The following is a 17,206-nucleotide window of genomic DNA, read 5'->3' as shown; positions in this document are numbered from 1 at the left end:
ATACTTCACCACCATATCAGTGATTGTGGTAATCAATCCACAAAGATAAGTAGTCTCGTAAAAACCTCTTCCCCTTTGAGAATGTTTCAAAACAAACATTTTAATTACAGATATTGGTCCTATGGACCACTGCCTATTCAAATAAAATAACAATTAAACATATACATTTTGTTTTTTAAATGATCCTGTTTTCCTTTAATTAATAATATTAAGAACTACTTCTCCTTTTCCACAGTTTCAAGCTCGTACTTTGTGGCCCAACTGAGCTTGAGCCTCTCACTCTTTCATGATGTACTGATATATTGTCATTCTGATCTTTGAAAACAGTTGGGGATATAGCTCAGTGGTAGAGCATTTGACTGCAGATCAAGAGGTCCCTGGTTCAAATCCGGGTGTCCCCTAAACCTATTTTGGTTTTGGTGTTTGTTGCTGGGATCTTTCATAAAGTCCCTATGGATCACCATTGACAGAGTCAGTGTTCAGTTGGATCTTATACTTTATTAGCATTACAGTGTCACTGCTCAAAACCTGGGAATAAATGCATTTTTACACAGGGCGTGGGAACTTTCTGAAACATCATTGATTTATTTTGGAATCCGGCTCTTCCTTTCACAGCTTCAAGCAAAGAGAATCACTATGAAAACAATTGAAAACTTTGTTATACAGTTTGGTGCTTCCTTGTAGCGCACTAAAGAAATGGCATAGTATACTCGGCAGCGCTGCAGTCAATCTATTTCTCATTTAACCTGTGTCCTCAGTCTTACATATATTCCTCCTCTCCTCTGTTCATACAAAATATGTGTTTGTTTAAAGCACTTCATTCTTGTGCAACGTAGAAACTATTTAATTTCTCCTTAAAACCTCTGCCTAAGTGCAAAATGTATGAACCCTCGTTGCAGATGAAAAAAGGCTGGCTCGAAGACTCAGGCCATTTTCGAACACAAAATGGTCTTTTCTGATATATTAAATTGATGGTACTTGAAAGGGACGTTTGGGTGTACCTTCCAAATACCAAATTGCAGTGGTATGTAGAAATGTTTTTCGTCCATCATTTGGCCCAAAACAATCATACTTCACCACCATCTCGGTGATTATGGTAACCAATCCGCGAAAGGATAAGGCGTCCCGTAAAAACCTCTTCCCCTTTGAGAATGTTTCAAAACAAGCATTTTATGTACAGGCATTGGTCCTATGGACCACTGCCTGTTCAAAAAAAATAACAATGAAACATATAAATATTTTTTTTAAACGATCCCGTTTTCCTTCAATAAATAATATTAAGAACTACTTCTCCTGTTCCACAGTTTCAAGCTTGTACTTTCCGGCCCAACTGAGCATGATGCTCACACTCTTTCATGAGGTACTGATATATTTTCATTCCGACTCTCACAAACAGGTGGGGATATAGCTCAGTGGTAGAGCATTTGACTGCAGATCAAGCGGTCCCTGGTTCAAATCCAGGGGTCCCCTTGGCCTGTTTTGGTTCTTGTGTTTGTAGCTGGGACTTTTCATGAAACCCCTTTGGATCATCATTGACAGAGTCAGTGTTCGCTTGGATCTTACACTTTAACAGCATTACAATGTCACTGCTCAAAACCTGAGAGTAAATGCATTTTTATACAGGGCTCGGTATTCCGTATGGGAAATGTCTGAAAAAGCATTGATTTATTTTGGAATCTGGCTCTTCCTTTCACAGCACCAAACAAAGGGAATGGACTATGAAAGCAATTGGCAACTTTGTTTTACAGTTTAGTGCTTCCTTCAATCGCACTACAGAAATTGCATAGAAAAGTGGGCAGCAATGCAGTCAATCTATTCCTCATTTAACCTGTGTCCTCAGTCTTACATGTATTCCACCTCTTCTCTGTGCATACAAAGTATGTGTTTGTTTGAAGCACTTCATTTTTGTGCAATGCATAATCTATTTACTTTCTACTAAAAAACGCTGCCCACGTACAAGATGTACGAACCCTAGTTGCAGGTGCAAGCAGGCTGGTCTGAGAAACCAGGCCATTTGCGAACACAAAATAGCTTTTTCTGATGTATTAAATCGAAGGTACATGAAAGGGGTGTTTGGTTGTACCTTCAAATACCAAATTGTAGTGGTATGCAGAAATGTTTTTTCACCGTAATTTGGCCCAAAACAATCATACTTCACCACCATATCAGTGATTGTGGTAATCAATCCACAAAGATAAGTAGTCTCGTAAAAACCTCTTCCCCTTTGAGAATGTTTCAAAACAAACATTTTAATTAGAGATATTGGTCCTATGGACCACTGCCTATTCAAATAAAATAACAATTAAACATATCCCTTTTTGTTTTTGAAATGATCCTGTTTTCCTTTAATTAATAATATTAAGAACTACTTCTCCTTTTCCACAGTTTCAAGCTCGTACTTTGTGGCCCAACTGAGCTTGAGCCTCTCACTCTTTCATGATGTACTGATATATTGTCATTCTGATCTTTGAAAACAGTTGGGGATATAGCTCAGTGGTAGAGCATTTGACTGCAGATCAAGAGGTCCCTGGTTCAAATCCGGGTGTCCCCTAAACCTATTTTGGTTTTGGTGTTTGTTGCTGGGATCTTTCATAAAGTCCCTATGGATCACCATTGACAGAGTCAGTGTTCAGTTGGATCTTATACTTAATTAGCATTACAGTGTCACTGCTCAAAACCTGGGAATAAATGCATTTTTACACAGGGCGTGGGAACTTTCTGAAACATCATTGATTTATTTTGGAATCCGGCTCTTCCTTTCACAGCTTCAAGCAAAGAGAATCACTATGAAAACAATTGAAAACTTTGTTATACAGTTTGGTGCTTCCTTGTAGCGCACTAAAGAAATGGCATAGTATACTCGGCAGCGCTGCAGTCAATCTATTTCTCATTTAACCTGTGTCCTCAGTCTTACATATATTCCTCCTCTCCTCTGTGCATACAAAATATGTGTTTGTTTAAAGCACTTCATTCTTGTGCAACGTAGAAACTATTTAATTTCTCCTTAAAACCTCTGCCTAAGTGCAAAATGTATGAACCCTCGTTGCAGATGAAAAAAAGGCTGGCTCGAAGACTCAGGCCATTTTGGAACACAAAATGGTCTTTTCTGATATATTAAATTGATGGTACTTGAAAGGGACGTTTGGGTGTACCTTCCAAATACCAAATTGCAGTGGTATGTAGAAATGTTTTTCGTCCATCATTTGGCCCAAAACAATCATACTTCACCACCATCTCGGTGATTGTGGTAACCAATCCGCGAAAGGATAAGGCGTCCCGTAAAAACCTCTTCCCCTTTGAGAATGTTTCAAAACAAGCATTTTATGTACAGGCATTGGTCCTATGGACCACTGCCTGTTCAAATAAAATAACAATGAAACATATAAATATTTTTTTTAAACGATCCCGTTTTCCTTCAATAAATAATATTAAGAACTACTTCTCCTGTTCCACAGTTTCAAGCTTGTACTTTCCGGCCCAACTGAGCATGATGCTCACACTCTTTCATGAGGTACTGATATATTTTCATTCCGACTCTCACAAACAGGTGGGGATATAGCTCAGTGGTAGAGCATTTGACTGCAGATCAAGAGGTCCCTGGTTCAAATCCAGGTGTCCCCTTGGCCTGTTTTGGTTCTTGTGTTTGTAGCTGGGACTTTTCATGAAACCCCTTTGGATCATCATTGACAGAGTCAGTGTTCGCTTGGATCTTACACTTTAACAGCATTACAATGTCACTGCTCAAAACCTGACAGTAAATGCATTTTTATACAGGGCTCGGTATTCCGTATGGGAAATGTCTGAAAAAGCATTGATTTATTTTGGAATCTGGCTCTTCCTTTCACAGCACCAAACAAAGGGAATGGACTATGAAAGCAATTGGCAACTTTGTTTTACAGTTTAGTGCTTCCTTCAATCGCACTACAGAAATTGCATAGAAAAGTGGGCAGCAATGCAGTCAATCTATTCCTCATTTAACCTGTGTCCTCAGTCTTACATGTATTCCACCTCTTCTCTGTGCATACAAAGTATGTGTTTGTTTGAAGCACTTCATTTTTGTGCAATGCATAATCTATTTACTTTCTACTAAAATACGCTGCCCACGTACAAGATGTACGAACCCTAGTTGCAGGTGCAAGCAGGCTGGTCTGAGAAACCAGGCCATTTGCGAACACAAAATAGCTTTTTCTGATGTATTAAATCGAAGGTACATGAAAGGGGTGTTTGGTTGTACCTTCAAATACCAAATTGTAGTGGTATGCAGAAATGTTTTTTCACCGTAATTTGGCCCAAAACAATCATACTTCACCACCATATCAGTGATTGTGGTAATCAATCCACAAAGATAAGTAGTCTCGTAAAAACCTCTTCCCCTTTGAGAATGTTTCAAAACAAACATTTTAATTACAGATATTGGTCCTATGGACCACTGCCTATTCAAATAAAATAACAATTAAACATATACATTTTGTTTTTTAAATGATCCTGTTTTCCTTTAATTAATAATATTAAGAACTACTTCTCCTTTTCCACAGTTTCAAGCTCGTACTTTGTGGCCCAACTGAGCTTGAGCCTCTCACTCTTTCATGATGTACTGATATATTGTCATTCTGATCTTTGAAAACAGTTGGGGATATAGCTCAGTGGTAGAGCATTTGACTGCAGATCAAGAGGTCCCTGGTTTAAATCCGGGTGTCCCCTAAACCTATTTTGGTTTTGGTGATTGTAGCTGGGATCTTTCATAAAGTCACTATGGATCACCATTGACAGAGTCAGTGTTCAGTTGGATCTTATACTTTATTAGTATTACAGTGTCACTGCTCAAAACCTGGGAATAAATGCATTTTTACACAGGGCGTGGGAACTTTCTGAAACATCATTGATTTATTTTGGAATCCGGCTCTTCCTTTCACAGCTTCAAGCAAAGAGAATCACTATGAAAACAATCGAAAACTTTGTTATACAGTTTGGTGCTTCCTTGTAGCGCACTAAAGAAATGGCATAGTATACTCGGCAGCGCTGCAGTCAATCTTTTTCTCATTTAACCTGTGTCCTCAGTCTTACATATATTCCTCCTCTCCTCTGTGCATACAAAATATGTGTTTGTTTAAAGCACTTCATTCTTGCGCAATGTAGAAACTATTTAATTTCTCCTTAAAACCTCTGCCTACGTGCAAAATGTATGAACCCTCGTTGCAGATGAAAAAAGGCTGGCTCGAAGACTCAGGCCATTTTCGAACACAAAATGGCCTTTTCTGATATATTAAATTGATGGTACTTGAAAGGGACGTTTGGGTGTACCTTCCAAATACCAAATTGTAGTGGTATGTAGAAATGTTTTTCGTCCATCATTTGGCCCAAAACAATCATACTTCACCACCATCTCGGTGATTGTGGTAACCAATCCGCGAAAGGATAAGGCGTCCCGTAAAAACCTCTTCCCCTTTGAGAATGTTTCAAAACAAGCATTTTATGTACAGGCATTGGTCCTATGGACCACTGCCTGTTCAAATAAAATAACAATGAAACATATAAATATTTTTTTTAAACGATCCCGTTTTCCTTCAATAAATAATATTAAGAACTACTTCTCCTGTTCCACAGTTTCAAGCTTGTACTTTCCGGCCCAACTGAGCATGATGCACACACTCTTTCATGAGGTACTGATATATTTTCATTCCGACTCTCACAAACAGGTGGGGATATAGCTCAGTGGTAGTGCATTTGACTGCAGATCAAGAGGTCCCTGGTTCAAATCCAGGTGTCCCCTTGGCCTGTTTTGGTTCTTGTGTTTGTAGCTGGGACTTTTCATAAAACCCCTTTGGATCATCATTGACAGAGTCAGTGTTCGCTTGGATCTTACACTTTAACAGCATTACAATGTCACTGCTCAAAACCTGAGAGTAAATGCATTTTTATACAGGGCTCGGTATTCCGTATGGGAAATGTCTGAAAAAGCATTGATTTATTTTGGAATCTGGCTCTTCCTTTCACAGCACCAAACAAAGGGAATGGACTATGAAAGCAATTGGCAACTTTGTTTTACAGTTTAGTGCTTCCTTCAATCGCACTACAGAAATTGCATAGAAAAGTGGGCAGCAATGCAGTCAATCTATTCCTCATTTAACCTGTGTCCTCAGTCTTACATGTATTCCACCTCTTCTCTGTGCATACAAAGTATGTGTTTGTTTGAAGCACTTCATTTTTGTGCAATGCATAATCTATTTACTTTCTACTAAAATACGCTGCCCACGTACAAGATGTACGAACCCTAGTTGCAGGTGCAAGCAGGCTGGTCTGAGAAACCAGGCCATTTGCGAACACAAAATAGCTTTTTCTGATGTATTAAATCGAAGGTACATGAAAGGGGTGTTTGGTTGTACCTTCAAATACCAAATTGTAGTGGTATGCAGAAATGTTTTTTCACCGTAATTTGGCCCAAAACAATCATACTTCACCACCATATCAGTGATTGTGGTAATCAATCCACAAAGATAAGTAGTCTCGTAAAAACCTGTTCCTCTTTGAGAATGTTTCAAAACAAACATTTTAATTACAGATATTGGTCCTATGGACCACTGCCTATTCAAATAAAATAACAATTAAACATATACATTTTGTTTTTTAAATGATCCTGTTTTCCTTTAATTAATAATATTAAGAACTACTTCTCCTTTTCCACAGTTTCAAGCTCGTACTTTGTGGCCCAACTGAGCTTGAGCCTCTCACTCTTTCATGATGTACTGTTATATTGTCATTCTGATCTTTGAAACCAGTTGGGGATATAGCTCAGTGGTAGAGCATTTGACTGCAGATCAAGAGGTCCCTGGTTCAAATCCGGGTGTTCCCTAAACCTATTTTGGTTCTGGTGTTTGTAGCTAGGATCTTTCATAAAGTCCCTTTGGATCACCATTGACAGAGTCAGTGTTCAGTTGGATCTTATACTTTATTAGCATTACAGTGTCACTGCTCAAAACCTGGGAATAAATGCATTTTTACACAGGGCGTGGGAACTTTCTGAAACATCATTGATTTATTTTGGAATCCGGCTCTTCCTTTCACAGCTTCAAACAAAGAGAATGACTATGAAAACAATTGAAAACTTTGATATACAGTTTGGTGCTTCCTTGTAGCGCACTAAAGAAATGGCATAGTATACTCGGCAGCGCTGCAGTCAATCTATTTCTCATTTATCATGTGTCCTCAGTCTTACATATATTCCTCCTCTCCTCTGTGCATACAAAATATGTGTTTGTTTAAAGCACTTCATTCTTGTGCAACGTAGAAACTATTTAATTTCTCCTTAAAACCTCTGCCTACGTGCAAAATGTATGAACCCTCGTTGCAGATGAAAAAAGGCTGGCTCGAAGACTCAGGCCATTTTCGAACACAAAATGGCCTTTTCTGATATATTAAATTGATGGTACTTGAAAGGGACGTTTGGGTGTACCTTCCAAATACCAAATTGCAGTGGTATGTAGAAATGTTTTTCGTCCATCATTTGGCCCAAAACAATCATACTTCACCACCATCTCGGTGATTGTGGTAACCAATCCGCGAAAGGATAAGGCGTCCCGTAAAAACCTCTTCCCCTTTGAGAATGTTTCAAAACAAGCATTTTATGTACAGGCATTGGTCCTATGGACCACTGCCTGTTCAAATAAAATAACAATGAAACATATAAATATATTTTTTAAACGATCCCGTTTTCCTTCAATAAATAATATTAAGAACTACTTCTCCTGTTCCACAGTTTCAAGCTTGTACTTTCCGGCCCAACTGAGCATGATGCTCACACTCTTTCATGAGGTACTGATATATTTTCATTCCGACTCGCACAAACAGGTGGGGTTATAGCTCAGTGGTAGAGCATTTGACTGCAGATCAAGAGGTCCCTGGTTCAAATCCAGGTGTCCCCTTGGCCTGTTTTGGTTCTTGTGTTTGTAGCTGGGACTTTTCATAAAACCCCTTTGGATCATCATTGACAGAGTCAGTGTTCGCTTGGATCTTACACTTTAACAGCATTACAATGTCACTGCTCAAAACCTGAGAGTAAATGCATTTTTATACAGGGCTCGGTATTCCGTATGGGAAATGTCTGAAAAAGCATTGATTTATTTTGGAATCTGGCTCTTCCTTTCACAGCACCAAACAAAGGGAATGGACTATGAATGCAATTGGCAACTTTGTTTTACAGTTTAGTGCTTCCTTCAATCGCACTACAGAAATTGCGTAGAAAAGTGGGCAGCAATGCAGTCAATCTATTCCTCATTTAACCTGTGTCCTCAGTCTTACATGTATTCCACCTCTTCTCTGTGCATACAAAGTATGTGTTTGTTTGAAGCACTTCATTTTTGTGCAATGCATAATCTATTTACTTTCTACTAAAAAACGCTGCCCACGTACAAGATGTACGAACCCTAGTTGCAGGTGCAAGCAGGCTGGTCTGAGAAACCAGGCCATTTGCGAACACAAAATAGCTTTTTCTGATGTATTAAATCGAAGGTACATGAAAGGGGTGTTTGGTTGTACCTTCAAATACCAAATTGTAGTGGTATGCAGAAATGTTTTTTCACCGTAATTTGGCCCAAAACAATCATACTTCACCACCATATCAGTGATTGTGGTAATCAATCCACAAAGATAAGTAGTCTCGTAAAAACCTCTTCCCCTTTGAGAATGTTTCAAAACAAACATTTTAATTAGAGATATTGGTCCTATGGACCACTGCCTATTCAAATAAAATAACAATTAAACATATACATTTTGTTTTTTAAATGATCCTGTTTTCCTTTAATTAATAATATTAAGAACTACTTCTCCTTTTCCACAGTTTCAAGCTCGTACTTTGTGGCCCAACTGAGCTTGAGCCTCTCACTCTTTCATGATGTACTGATATATTGTCATTCTGATCTTTGAAAACAGTTGGGGATATAGCTCAGTGGTAGAGCATTTGACTGCAGATCAAGAGGTCCCTGGTTTAAATCCGGGTGTCCCCTAAACCTATTTTGGTTTTGGTGATTGTAGCTGGGATCTTTCATAAAGTCACTATGGATCACCATTGACAGAGTCAGTGTTCAGTTGGATCTTATACTTTATTAGTATTACAGTGTCACTGCTCAAAACCTGGGAATAAATGCATTTTTACACAGGGCGTGGGAACTTTCTGAAACATCATTGATTTATTTTGGAATCCGGCTCTTCCTTTCACAGCTTCAAGCAAAGAGAATCACTATGAAAACAATTGAAAACTTTGTTATACAGTTTGGTGCTTCCTTGTAGCGCACTAAAGAAATGGCATAGTATACTCGGCAGCGCTGCAGTCAATCTTTTTCTCATTTAACCTGTGTCCTCAGTCTTACATATATTCCTCCTCTCCTCTGTGCATACAAAATATGTGTTTGTTTAAAGCACTTCATTCTTGTGCAATGTAGAAACTATTTAATTTCTCCTTAAAACCTCTGCCTACGTGCAAAATGTATGAACCCTCGTTGCAGATGAAAAAAGGCTGGCTCGAAGACTCAGGCCATTTTCGAACACAAAATGGCCTTTTCTGATATATTAAATTGATGGTACTTGAAAGGGACGTTTGGGTGTACCTTCCAAATACCAAATTGCAGTGGTATGTAGAAATGTTTTTCGTCCATCATTTGGCCCAAAACAATCATACTTCACCACCATCTCGGTGATTGTGGTAACCAATCCGCGAAAGGATAAGGCGTCCCGTAAAAACCTCTTCCCCTTTGAGAATGTTTCAAAACAAGCATTTTATGTACAGGCATTGGTCCTATGGACCACTGCCTGTTCAAATAAAATAACAATGAAACATATAAATATTTTTTTTAAACGATCCCGTTTTCCTTCAATAAATAATATTAAGAACTACTTCTCCTGTTCCACAGTTTCAAGCTTGTACTTTCCGGCCCAACTGAGCATGATGCACACACTCTTTCATGAGGTACTGATATATTTTCATTCCGACTCTCACAAACAGGTGGGGATATAGCTCAGTGGTAGTGCATTTGACTGCAGATCAAGAGGTCCCTGGTTCAAATCCAGGTGTCCCCTTGGCCTGTTTTGGTTCTTGTGTTTGTAGCTGGGACTTTTCATAAAACCCCTTTGGATCATCATTGACAGAGTCAGTGTTCGCTTGGATCTTACACTTTAACAGCATTACAATGTCACTGCTCAAAACCTGAGAGTAAATGCATTTTTATACAGGGCTCGGTATTCCGTATGGGAAATGTCTGAAAAAGCATTGATTTATTTTGGAATCTGGCTCTTCCTTTCACAGCACCAAACAAAGGGAATGGACTATGAAAGCAATTGGCAACTTTGTTTTACAGTTTAGTGCTTCCTTCAATCGCACTACAGAAATTGCATAGAAAAGTGGGCAGCAATGCAGTCAATCTATTCCTCATTTAACCTGTGTCCTCAGTCTTACATGTATTCCACCTCTTCTCTGTGCATACAAAGTATGTGTTTGTTTGAAGCACTTCATTTTTGTGCAATGCATAATCTATTTACTTTCTACTAAAATACGCTGCCCACGTACAAGATGTACGAACCCTAGTTGCAGGTGCAAGCAGGCTGGTCTGAGAAACCAGGCCATTTGCGAACACAAAATAGCTTTTTCTGATGTATTAAATCGAAGGTACATGAAAGGGGTGTTTGGTTGTACCTTCAAATACCAAATTGTAGTGGTATGCAGAAATGTTTTTTCACCGTAATTTGGCCCAAAACAATCATACTTCACCACCATATCAGTGATTGTGGTAATCAATCCACAAAGATAAGTAGTCTCGTAAAAACCTGTTCCTCTTTGAGAATGTTTCAAAACAAACATTTTAATTACAGATATTGGTCCTATGGACCACTGCCTATTCAAATAAAATAACAATTAAACATATACATTTTGTTTTTTAAATGATCCTGTTTTCCTTTAATTAATAATATTAAGAACTACTTCTCCTTTTCCACAGTTTCAAGCTCATACTTTGTGGCCCAACTGAGCTTGAGCCTCTCACTCTTTCATGATGTACTGTTATATTGTCATTCTGATCTTTGAAACCAGTTGGGGATATAGCTCAGTGGTAGAGCATTTGACTGCAGATCAAGAGGTCCCTGGTTCAAATCCGGGTGTTCCCTAAACCTATTTTGGTTCTGGTGTTTGTAGCTAGGATCTTTCATAAAGTCCCTTTGGATCACCATTGACAGAGTCAGTGTTCAGTTGGATCTTATACTTTATTAGCATTACAGTGTCACTGCTCAAAACCTGGGAATAAATGCATTTTTACACAGGGCGTGGGAACTTTCTGAAACATCATTGATTTATTTTGGAATCCGGCTCTTCCTTTCACAGCTTCAAACAAAGAGAATGACTATGAAAACAATTGAAAACTTTGATATACAGTTTGGTGCTTCCTTGTAGCGCACTAAAGAAATGGCATAGTATACTCGGCAGCGCTGCAGTCAATCTATTTCTCATTTAACATGTGTCCTCAGTCTTACATATATTCCTCCTCTCCTCTGTGCATACAAAATATGTGTTTGTTTAAAGCACTTCATTCTTGTGCAACGTAGAAACTATTTAATTTCTCCTTAAAACCTCTGCCTACGTGCAAAATGTATGAACCCTCGTTGCAGATGAAAAAAGGCTGGCTCGAAGACTCAGGCCATTTTCGAACACAAAATGGCCTTTTCTGATATATTAAATTGATGGTACTTGAAAGGGACGTTTGGGTGTACCTTCCAAATACCAAATTGCAGTGGTATGTAGAAATGTTTTTCGTCCATCATTTGGCCCAAAACAATCATACTTCACCACCATCTCGGTGATTGTGGTAACCAATCCGCGAAAGGATAAGGCGTCCCGTAAAAACCTCTTCCCCTTTGAGAATGTTTCAAAACAAGCATTTTATGTACAGGCATTGGTCCTATGGACCACTGCCTGTTCAAATAAAATAACAATGAAACATATAAATATATTTTTTAAACGATCCCGTTTTCCTTCAATAAATAATATTAAGAACTACTTCTCCTGTTCCACAGTTTCAAGCTTGTACTTTCCGGCCCAACTGAGCATGATGCTCACACTCTTTCATGAGGTACTGATATATTTTCATTCCGACTCGCACAAACAGGTGGGGGTATAGCTCAGTGGTAGAGCATTTGACTGCAGATCAAGAGGTCCCTGGTTCAAATCCAGGTGTCCCCTTGGCCTGTTTTGGTTCTTGTGTTTGTAGCTGGGACTTTTCATAAAACCCCTTTGGATCATCATTGACAGAGTCAGTGTTCGCTTGGATCTTACACTTTAACAGCATTACAATGTCACTGCTCAAAACCTGAGAGTAAATGCATTTTTATACAGGGCTCGGTATTCCGTATGGGAAATGTCTGAAAAAGCATTGATTTATTTTGGAATCTGGCTCTTCCTTTCACAGCACCAAACAAAGGGAATGGACTATGAATGCAATTGGCAACTTTGTTTTACAGTTTAGTGCTTCCTTCAATCGCACTACAGAAATTGCGTAGAAAAGTGGGCAGCAATGCAGTCAATCTATTCCTCATTTAACCTGTGTCCTCAGTCTTACATATATTCCACCTCTTCTCTGTGCATACAAAGTATGTGTTTGTTTGAAGCACTTCATTTTTGTGCAATGCATAATCTATTTACTTTCTACTAAAAAACGCTGCCCACGTACAAGATGTACGAACCCTAGTTGCAGGTGCAAGCAGGCTGGTCTGAGAAACCAGGCCATTTGCGAACACAAAATAGCTTTTTCTGATGTATTAAATCGAAGGTACATGAAAGGGGTGTTTGGTTGTACCTTCAAATACCAAATTGTAGTGGTATGCAGAAATGTTTTTTCACCGTAATTTGGCCCAAAACAATCATACTTCACCACCATATCAGTGATTGTGGTAATCAATCCACAAAGATAAGTAGTCTCGTAAAAACCTCTTCCCCTTTGAGAATGTTTCAAAACAAACATTTTAATTAGAGATATTGGTCCTATGGACCACTGCCTATTCAAATAAAATAACAATTAAACATATACATTTTGTTTTTTAAATGATCCTGTTTTCCTTTAATTAATAATATTAAGAACTACTTCTCCTTTTCCACAGTTTCAAGCTCGTACTTTGTGGCCCAACTGAGCTTGAGCCTCTCACTCTTTCATGATGTACTGATATATTGTCATTCTGATCTTTGAAAACAGTTGGGGATATAGCTCAGTGGTAGAGCATTTGACTGCAGATCAAGAGGTCCCTGGTTTAAATCCGGGTGTCCCCTAAACCTATTTTGGTTTTGGTGATTGTAGCTGGGATCTTTCATAAAGTCACTATGGATCACCATTGACAGAGTCAGTGTTCAGTTGGATCTTATACTTTATTAGTATTACAGTGTCACTGCTCAAAACCTGGGAATAAATGCATTTTTACACAGGGCGTGGGAACTTTCTGAAACATCATTGATTTATTTTGGAATCCGGCTCTTCCTTTCACAGCTTCAAGCAAAGAGAATCACTATGAAAACAATTGAAAACTTTGTTATACAGTTTGGTGCTTCCTTGTAGCGCACTAAAGAAATGGCATAGTATACTCGGCAGCGCTGCAGTCAATCTTTTTCTCATTTAACCTGTGTCCTCAGTCTTACATATATTCCTCCTCTCCTCTGTGCATACAAAATATGTGTTTGTTTAAAGCACTTCATTCTTGTGCAATGTAGAAACTATTTAATTTCTCCTTAAAACCTCTGCCTACGTGCAAAATGTATGAACCCTCGTTGCAGATGAAAAAAGGCTGGCTCGAAGACTCAGGCCATTTTCGAACACAAAATGGCCTTTTCTGATATATTAAATTGATGGTACTTGAAAGGGACGTTTGGGTGTACCTTCCAAATACCAAATTGCAGTGGTATGTAGAAATGTTTTTCGTCCATCATTTGGCCCAAAACAATCATACTTCACCACCATCTCGGTGATTGTGGTAACCAATCCGCGAAAGGATAAGGCGTCCCGTAAAAACCTCTTCCCCTTTGAGAATGTTTCAAAACAAGCATTTTATGTACAGGCATTGGTCCTATGGACCACTGCCTGTTCAAATAAAATAACAATGAAACATATAAATATTTTTTTTAAACGATCCCGTTTTCCTTCAATAAATAATATTAAGAACTACTTCTCCTGTTCCACAGTTTCAAGCTTGTACTTTCCGGCCCAACTGAGCATGATGCACACACTCTTTCATGAGGTACTGATATATTTTCATTCCGACTCTCACAAACAGGTGGGGATGTAGCTCAGTGGTAGAGCATTTGACTGCAGATCAAGAGGTCCCTGGTTCAAATCCAGGTGTCCCCTTGGCCTGTTTTGGTTCTTGTGTTTGTAGCTGGGACTTTTCATAAAACCCCTTTGGATCATCATTGACAGAGTCAGTGTTCGCTTGGATCTTACACTTTAACAGCATTACAATGTCACTGCTCAAAACCTGAGAGTAAATGCATTTTTATACAGGGCTCGGTATTCCGTATGGGAAATGTCTGAAAAAGCATTGATTTATTTTGGAATCTGGCTCTTCCATTCACAGCACCAAACAAAGGGAATGGACTATGAAAGCAATTGGCAACTTTGTTTTACAGTTTAGTGCTTCCTTCAATCGCACTACAGAAATTGCATAGAAAAGTGGGCAGCAATGCAGTCAATCTATTCCTCATTTAACCTGTGTCCTCAGTCTTACATGTATTCCACCTCTTCTCTGTGCATACAAAGTATGTGTTTGTTTGAAGCACTTCATTTTTGTGCAATGCATAATCTATTTACTTTCTACTAAAATACGCTGCCCACGTACAAGATGTACGAACCCTAGTTGCAGGTGCAAGCAGGCTGGTCTGAGAAACCAGGCCATTTGCGAACACAAAATAGCTTTTTCTGATGTATTAAATCGAAGGTACATGAAAGGGGTGTTTGGTTGTACCTTCAAATACCAAATTGTAGTGGTATGCAGAAATGTTTTTTCACCGTAATTTGGCCCAAAACAATCATACTTCACCACCATATCAGTGATTGTGGTAATCAATCCACAAAGATAAGTAGTCTCGTAAAAACCTGTTCCTCTTTGAGAATGTTTCAAAACAAACATTTTAATTACAGATATTGGTCCTATGGACCACTGCCTATTCAAATAAAATAACAATTAAACATATACATTTTGTTTTTTAAATGATCCTGTTTTCCTTTAATTAATAATATTAAGAACTACTTCTCCTTTTCCACAGTTTCAAGCTCGTACTTTGTGGCCCAACTGAGCTTGAGCCTCTCACTCTTTCATGATGTACTGTTATATTGTCATTCTGATCTTTGAAACCAGTTGGGGATATAGCTCAGTGGTAGAGCATTTGACTGCAGATCAAGAGGTCCCTGGTTCAAATCCGGGTGTTCCCTAAACCTATTTTGGTTCTGGTGTTTGTAGCTAGGATCTTTCATAAAGTCCCTTTGGATCACCATTGACAGAGTCAGTGTTCAGTTGGATCTTATACTTTATTAGCATTACAGTGTCACTGCTCAAAACCTGGGAATAAATGCATTTTTACACAGGGCGTGGGAACTTTCTGAAACATCATTGATTTATTTTGGAATCCGGCTCTTCCTTTCACAGCTTCAAACAAAGAGAATGACTATGAAAACAATTGAAAACTTTGATATACAGTTTGGTGCTTCCTTGTAGCGCACTAAAGAAATGGCATAGTATACTCGGCAGCGCTGCAGTCAATCTATTTCTCATTTAACATGTGTCCTCAGTCTTACATATATTCCTCCTCTCCTCTGTGCATACAAAATATGTGTTTGTTTAAAGCACTTCATTCTTGTGCAACGTAGAAACTATTTAATTTCTCCTTAAAACCTCTGCCTACGTGCAAAATGTATGAACCCTCGTTGCAGATGAAAAAAGGCTGGCTCGAAGACTCAGGCCATTTTCGAACACAAAATGGCCTTTTCTGATATATGAAATTGATGGTACTTGAAAGGGACGTTTGGGTGTACCTTCCAAATACCAAATTGCAGTGGTATGTAGAAATGTTTTTCGTCCATCATTTGGCCCAAAACAATCATACTTCACCACCATCTCGGTGATTGTGGTAACCAATCCGCGAAAGGATAAGGCGTCCCGTAAAAACCTCTTCCCCTTTGAGAATGTTTCAAAACAAGCATTTTATGTACAGGCATTGGTCCTATGGACCACTGCCTGTTCAAATAAAATAACAATGAAACATATAAATATATTTTTTAAACGATCCCGTTTTCCTTCAATAAATAATATTAAGAACTACTTCTCCTGTTCCACAGTTTCAAGCTTGTACTTTCCGGCCCAACTGAGCATGATGCTCACACTCTTTCATGAGGTACTGATATATTTTCATTCCGACTCGCACAAACAGGTGGGGGTATAGCTCAGTGGTAGAGCATTTGACTGCAGATCAAGAGGTCCCTGGTTCAAATCCAGGTGTCCCCTTGGCCTGTTTTGGTTCTTGTGTTTGTAGCTGGGACTTTTCATAAAACCCCTTTGGATCATCATTGACAGAGTCAGTGTTCGCTTGGATCTTACACTTTAACAGCATTACAATGTCACTGCTCAAAACCTGAGAGTAAATGCATTTTTATACAGGGCTCGGTATTCCGTATGGGAAATGTCTGAAAAAGCATAGATTTATTTTGGAATCTGGCTCTTCCTTTCACAGCACCAAACAAAGGGAATGGACTATGAATGCAATTGGCAACTTTGTTTTACAGTTTAGTGCTTCCTTCAATCGCACTACAGAAATTGCGTAGAAAAGTGGGCAGCAATGCAGTCAATCTATTCCTCATTTAACCTGTGTCCTCAGTCTTACATGTATTCCACCTCTTCTCTGTGCATACAAAGTATGTGTTTGTTTGAAGCACTTCATTTTTGTGCAATGCATAATCTATTTACTTTCTACTAAAAAACGCTGCCCACGTACAAGATGTACGAACCCTAGTTGCAGGTGCAAGCAGGCTGGTCTGAGAAACCAGGCCATTTGCGAACACAAAATAGCTTTTTCTGATGTATTAAATCGAAGGTACATGAAAGGGGTGTTTGGTTGTACCTTCAAATACCAAATTGTAGTGGTATGCAGAAATGTTTTTTCACCGTAATTTGGCCCAAAACAATCATACTTCACCAC

General features: G+C 38.7%; 13 non-coding genes across 13 annotated transcripts; all 13 read left to right on the top strand.

Moving 5' to 3' along the window:
* The first annotated feature begins 329 nt into the window (after positions 1–329).
* On the top strand, positions 330–401 carry TRNAC-GCA (transfer RNA cysteine (anticodon GCA)). The gene has a single exon. It is a non-coding gene; the product is annotated as a tRNA-Cys (tRNA).
* Positions 402–2,479: 2,078 nt separating this feature from the next.
* Positions 2,480–2,551, top strand: TRNAC-GCA (transfer RNA cysteine (anticodon GCA)). Its single transcript has one exon. It is a non-coding gene; the product is annotated as a tRNA-Cys (tRNA).
* A 998-nt stretch (positions 2,552–3,549) lies between these two features.
* Positions 3,550–3,621, top strand: TRNAC-GCA (transfer RNA cysteine (anticodon GCA)). Its single transcript has one exon. It is a non-coding gene; the product is annotated as a tRNA-Cys (tRNA).
* Positions 3,622–4,629: 1,008 nt separating this feature from the next.
* On the top strand, positions 4,630–4,701 carry TRNAC-GCA (transfer RNA cysteine (anticodon GCA)). The gene has a single exon. It is a non-coding gene; the product is annotated as a tRNA-Cys (tRNA).
* Positions 4,702–6,778: 2,077 nt separating this feature from the next.
* On the top strand, positions 6,779–6,850 carry TRNAC-GCA (transfer RNA cysteine (anticodon GCA)). Its single transcript has one exon. It is a non-coding gene; the product is annotated as a tRNA-Cys (tRNA).
* Positions 6,851–7,847: 997 nt separating this feature from the next.
* TRNAC-GCA (transfer RNA cysteine (anticodon GCA)) lies at positions 7,848–7,919 on the top strand. The gene has a single exon. It is a non-coding gene; the product is annotated as a tRNA-Cys (tRNA).
* Positions 7,920–8,927: 1,008 nt separating this feature from the next.
* TRNAC-GCA (transfer RNA cysteine (anticodon GCA)) lies at positions 8,928–8,999 on the top strand. The gene has a single exon. It is a non-coding gene; the product is annotated as a tRNA-Cys (tRNA).
* Positions 9,000–11,076: 2,077 nt separating this feature from the next.
* On the top strand, positions 11,077–11,148 carry TRNAC-GCA (transfer RNA cysteine (anticodon GCA)). The gene has a single exon. It is a non-coding gene; the product is annotated as a tRNA-Cys (tRNA).
* Positions 11,149–12,145: 997 nt separating this feature from the next.
* TRNAC-GCA (transfer RNA cysteine (anticodon GCA)) lies at positions 12,146–12,217 on the top strand. Its single transcript has one exon. It is a non-coding gene; the product is annotated as a tRNA-Cys (tRNA).
* Positions 12,218–13,225: 1,008 nt separating this feature from the next.
* Positions 13,226–13,297, top strand: TRNAC-GCA (transfer RNA cysteine (anticodon GCA)). The gene has a single exon. It is a non-coding gene; the product is annotated as a tRNA-Cys (tRNA).
* Positions 13,298–14,294: 997 nt separating this feature from the next.
* TRNAC-GCA (transfer RNA cysteine (anticodon GCA)) lies at positions 14,295–14,366 on the top strand. The gene has a single exon. It is a non-coding gene; the product is annotated as a tRNA-Cys (tRNA).
* A 1,008-nt stretch (positions 14,367–15,374) lies between these two features.
* Positions 15,375–15,446, top strand: TRNAC-GCA (transfer RNA cysteine (anticodon GCA)). Its single transcript has one exon. It is a non-coding gene; the product is annotated as a tRNA-Cys (tRNA).
* A 997-nt stretch (positions 15,447–16,443) lies between these two features.
* On the top strand, positions 16,444–16,515 carry TRNAC-GCA (transfer RNA cysteine (anticodon GCA)). The gene has a single exon. It is a non-coding gene; the product is annotated as a tRNA-Cys (tRNA).
* Positions 16,516–17,206: the final 691 nt, after the last annotated feature.

This window comes from Triturus cristatus, chromosome 4_1, assembly GCF_964204655.1.
Source record: "Triturus cristatus chromosome 4_1, aTriCri1.1, whole genome shotgun sequence".
Classification (NCBI taxonomy): Eukaryota; Metazoa; Chordata; class Amphibia; order Caudata; family Salamandridae; genus Triturus; species Triturus cristatus.
This window is presented reverse-complemented; position numbering and strand designations above follow the sequence as displayed.